This window comes from Meleagris gallopavo, chromosome 4 (genome assembly GCF_000146605.3).
Source record: "Meleagris gallopavo isolate NT-WF06-2002-E0010 breed Aviagen turkey brand Nicholas breeding stock chromosome 4, Turkey_5.1, whole genome shotgun sequence".
In the NCBI taxonomy this organism is placed as follows: Eukaryota; Metazoa; Chordata; class Aves; order Galliformes; family Phasianidae; genus Meleagris; species Meleagris gallopavo.
Window position 1 is genome coordinate 23,015,694 of NC_015014.2, and position 5,847 is coordinate 23,021,540.

The window sequence follows — 5,847 nt, forward strand, 5'->3', positions numbered from 1 at the left end:
TTTTTTTAATGTGGATATCTGTAGTAGCTCCACTGTTGCCCTTTTGAAAAAATTTTCTTGTTGTTCTTATTCCAAAAACTAGATATCGTAGATCTTGTAGCTGCTTTGGGAGCTCCATAGTCTATGTAGTTCCTCATTTAAACAGGCTTGCCACTATAAGTATTTCACTTTTTCTTTAATCTAAAAGAGTAAATACTTTTTCACCGAGTAGCCTGTGCTGAATATCTGCTAGCAAGCAAATGTAGTACTTTAAGCATTTTAAGACCTGTTACATAATCTGGGGTTAAGATAAATGACAACTTTTTTTTATTAGTTATGACTAAATTGTAAGACTTTTTGGATATGTTTATTCTGGCTTTGACCTTAGTTTACTAGATGTCTGGGTACAGACTGGAGTCTCCCTCCTGCAAATAGGCTATTCTTCTGATCAAGCTTGTTAAGATTGGCTGAATGATATATGTGCTCTGCTAGCATATTTACAGGCTTTCAAAGGCCTTTTGAATCGTAAGATCAGATTCCTTGTGTATATATTGGCTGCATTAATACTCAACACATCTATTAAATAGATTAGATTTCAAGGCATTGTAGTTTTTTGTTCCAATAGTTGTAGAGCTGATGACTTAAACCTAAACTAGTGTTGAAGGGACTTAGCTTGGAATTGCTGTCTGTTACATGTGAAACATCAAAGTAGGATGCAGCATGTGATTCTATAGGTGAACTGTAGAAAAACTTTACTTTAGGCCCAGTATCAGTCTTGATTCATAAAATACGAGAAACAGATTTGCTGGATGTTAAGAAAATATTTTTCTGCTGAGCGTTACTCTAAGTGGGTTTAATCAAGTTTGACATCCATGAGTTTTAAGTATTACTACATAGATAATCTTACTTCTATGCTGATAGAAGTGTAGATATTCAATTTTATAATTTCAGAATGCTACTTTTAAGGCTGAGCAAAACTTGTTACTTAAACACAGTAACACATATACATAACATTTTATATTGATATAGTAATATTTCCACTTATGAAATCTATAATAAAAGGCCACCGAATTTGTCTGGTGTGACTTGCCCTTGGTGCAGCCACATTGGTTACCACCAATCACATTGTCTTTATTCCTATTTGCCTTAGAGCTTTCTGGAGAAGTTTCTCCATGAACTTGCCAGACACAAAGGTGATACTGACTGGACTGTAGTTGCCTGGATGGTTACTTTTTTTTCCCCTTCTTGAAAATGGGGGTTCAGTTTCCCCTTTTCTAGTCAGTGCAAACTTCACCAGACTGACAAATCTATCAAATACGATGGATAGCGGCTTGGCAACTTCATTTTCCAGTTCTTTCAGGACCTGTAGATTAATCTAATCATGTCCTGTGGACTTGCACACCTTCAGGTTCTTTAGATGGTCTTAACCTGTTCTTCATTCACAGTAGGATGATCCCTTCTCTTATTTATTACCTCTGCTTTCTGCAGCTTGCATGGTCTCGCTAGAAGACTGAGACAAAGAAGTAATTGAGTCAGTTTTCCGTATCCCTTGTGACCAGGTCTCCTCTTTCCTTCTGGAAAAGGTCTGCATCTTCCCAGGCCTTCTTTTTATCAATGAAATACCTGTAGAATTCCAGAGCTTTATCTCATGTTGCTCTGCCAAGCAGTTCCCTGGAGAGTTCAAGGTCTGCTCTCCTGAAGTGCAGAGTAGCAAGCTTCCTGCACAACCTCTTTGATGCCCTAAGGTTCAAGAACCCCATCATTTTGTGGTCAGTGCAAAGCTGCCCTTTATTCCCCATTCTCCTTGTTTGTTAGGACAAAGTTCAACATAGCACTACTTCTTGTGGGTTCATGAACTACTTGGAAGAGGAAATTATCACCAATGCTTTTTGGGAACCTCTTTGATTTCTGGTGCCCTGCTGCGTTGTCCCTCCAACAGAACACAGAGTGGTTGTAGTCCCCCATGAGGACCACGTTAGGTGAATGTGAAGCTGCTACTGTGTGTTCATCCACTTGATCTTCCTGGTTGGTGGCCTGTAGCAGACTCTCATTATGCTGTCTCTTTCCCCTGCGTTCCCTTAACCCTCATCCATAAGTGCTATCATCAGTCTTATCTCAGCTTATCATCAATCCTCAGATGGAGCTCTATGGACTCCAACTGGTGGCTAATGTAGAGGGCAACACCCCCTTCCCTTCTCCTCCACTTGTCTTTCATAAAGAGTATATACATGTCTATTCCTATGAGCCAGGTGTGAGAGCCTTCTCACCATGTCTCAGTGATGCCAATGATATCATAGCACAGTAGATACGCCTGCAACTCTGCTTGCTTGTTCCCCATTCTCCATGCAATAATGTACTGACATTTGAGTTGGGCTCCTGTTGAAGCTGATTACCAATTGGTGTTCCATTACCCTGCACCTTAGGTAATGTCTTACTGGCCTGTGATCTAAATTCAGGCCCAGGGCATCTATTACCATCGTCTGTCTCAAAGTGGGGTAGTTTGAGGATTGCCTCCATGGCAACTCTAGTTGAAATTATAAATTATGTAGAAGTGCATTAAATGTTGACCTGCACTGTAATTCAGCCTCATCTAAAAAAAAAAAGCAGTGTATGCACTGAGAGTTTCTTGCAATGCAAGCCAGTGTGTAGTAACTGGATACACATGCGGCATTTGTTTCACAAGCTCAACTGTGAGTAGAAGTAGAAGGCTACTGTAGATTTAACCTCTGACTCAAATGCTGTGATGGGATGCTTTGAACTAGTGAGAATTGTATGAACTGAATAAGATGTTTATTCTTTTGTCTATGGCTTGTAAGGTATAGCTAATGAGTACTGTTGCTTTATTCTATTCCAAACCAGTAACTGTGATAGCCTTTGTAAAGGCTCCTACATAATTTTTGATATTTCCAAAAGTATTACGAACACAAGTTACACATCTTTTCCTGTATGTAAAAACTGATAGTTTGTAATTACACTTTATACAAATCAAAGAGAATTTATGACCATCACATGTAACGTTAGGCTGTTTGGGGCATTGAGAAACTGCTTCTATGGGCAGTGAAAAAGAACTTTTAAATCCTTTCCTACTGTATCATTTCCTGAAACATTCAACTGTTCCAATCACCTTGCTTCTTTGTAAAACCGACAAGGAAAAATAAGCTGGAAATGGCTTACAGTTCTCTTGCTGCATGTGTTGTTGGTGGTGGTTGTTTGCTTTTTTTTTTTTACATTGTCTTTGTTTATTTGCATTAGTTTTCTTTTCTTGCGTGTCTGTAGATGCAGACAAAAAAAACCCATTCTCTTGTTTGAAGCCAGATGATGTCACTTTTGACACTTTTTTTTCCCAGCTGTTGACTTCACATAAATCATTAATCCAGAGTGAAATAAAAGGACGCTGAGAATATCTCTTGCCAAATAATAGGTACTTTACCTGCAGCCCCAAGGCTGACTATCTGTTTTGAATAAAATTTCATCCAACTTCTTACTCTAACAGAAGCTTGCTAATGAGAAATGGCTCATAATAAAACATCAGTACAGTGTAGTACATTGTGTTATCAAATACATAGTTAAGAACGATCTGGCTGATAACTTACCTATGTTTATGCAAAGACTTATAAGGTAACTAAGAAGTCAGGGACTAAGAAGGAAGGTCTTAAGCCATTGATAAATATGTGGGTAAAAAATACATATGAAATCACCTTGTTTTTACTTTGTTTTCTCTCAGAAGAGAGAGGTTACAATTGTAGTTCCATTGAAGCTGTACTCATACATTTATAAATGATGTAGAAAAGGATATTGTCAGTGGGTGAGACCGCTGTCAAATGTTATTTGCCACTATATTTGAAGAATTATTTAAGGACATTAGAAAACTAAGTGTCTATGTAATGAATGAGAAGTTAGAATTCATTGTAGATATATACAACATGAGGACAAAAAATTCCTAATTTCACATATGAACTGACAGGCTGTTACTTTGCCATTACAAGTGATCTACTGGTGCTATGATGATTAGTTCTGTCAACACATTGACTCTACATTCAACAGTGGACAAATAGGAATGTTAATTATTACAAATGGAAGAAATAGTAAAAATTGAGTAAAAATTCATACCCTTGTGTAAATAAGTGGTTCATGTTCAAAAAAACTGAATGCTCTTATAGCAGAATATAGGCCTATAGTAGCAGTTGTAAATCAACAGAAACAAACAACAAAATTAGCGAAGATATGGAATAGCTACAACATTAGTAGTGATTAAACTAAATGATTTTAGACTGTAAAAGCTAGAACTGGATAGGCTTGTGATAAAGAAGTCTGACTATCTTGGGAAATCTAGGTGGGTAACCTATAAACTGCCCTTTGCGGGATAAGAACTAGGAAATAATGAATGAGGTTAGTATGAATCAAGTTCAAAAACCAGAAGGAGATGATCAATCATGCAGTGGGATTGTACATCTACTGAACATTCTGCAAGGTGTGTTTTATATGTGAAAATTAGTATGAGGTCAAGAAGACAGCTTAAAAAGATACTTAGAAACGTGATGCAATTACTTGATGTAGTTTATTTAATAAATTTTCCCAAGCAATTCCATAAACAGAAAATAGTTGAGACCAGGAAAGTATTAAATGAAATGAAAGTACTTGTTTTCCTTGACACTCAGGGTAAGGATTGCTCTGAACTCATGTTATTCAAGTTTTCTGCACTTCAGTCCTTAGACTTACATCATCAACTCATATATATGAGTATATGCAGTTTATATATGCATGCATACGTATAAACTGCACACCAGCAGTTACATCTAATGTAAATGAATCAATTTAAATACATTACATACAAAAACCAAATTTTGTTCTTACGCACAAGCAAGCTACCAGCCTCTCCCATGTTCTTTTCAAAGAGGAAAAGTGTCAAAGAACATTATTTATGTGACTATAGATGGAAAACAAAACAAAAAAAATCTTGTGTTTACATGCTGGAGATTACTGCTGTTAAACTAGGCTAGTTAAATTTAGTAACAAAAAAGTCAATTTAGTAATGATAATGTATGAATTTCTATGTGTAGTTTTTTTTCTTGTAGGCTTGCCTGCTCAGCTCAAGAGCTATGGTTAAAATGGGGTTCTGTGGGATATAGTACAGAGTTGCTTTAAACTTTCAGGAAAAACGTACCTGAAGACATGATCTGAGAAGACTTTTTTGTTATCTGTAAGTAGCACAGAAGTTAACACGGTTTCATGTAAAATCTTCTTGCAAAGGAAAAGAGGACTTTGAAATTACGCTGTTTAGTAAATACTGACTACCACCAGAGCAGGCATCAGGATTTATCCTCTTAAAAAATTTTGTGCAACCACCGCACCACAGAACATAATTATAAAAACCTTAGGCTGACTTTCATTAAGTAAGCTTTTACCTCAGGATAATTACTACAAGCAAAATGCATGCAGTAACAACTAACTTCAGCTTTTCTACCAGGTAAATAAATACTTTAAAAAAAAAAAAGAGAGAGAGAAACTGAAGACCTAATCTATTTTACCTAGAGGCAAAATTGAATAACCTTGCCTCCGCTGAACCTTTTTATTTCAGACTAGATCTGTAATGCTAGATGTAAAATAGAAGAGAAACAACAGGAAAACCTAAACCATCTGAAGTTTTTGTCTTACAAAGAAAAAAAAAAAGGAAATTAACATAAAACAAAAGCAAGCCCACAAGAAACAACAATCAACAACAAAAACCTACCCAAAAACCACACAAAGCAAAAGAAACAAAAACTAAGAGCCACAGCAAACTAAAACAGGATTCTAAGAGCATTACATGTACATGTTTCTTTTTGGGAACTCGGGCATATCATTATCGCTATGGCTTAACTTTTTAAA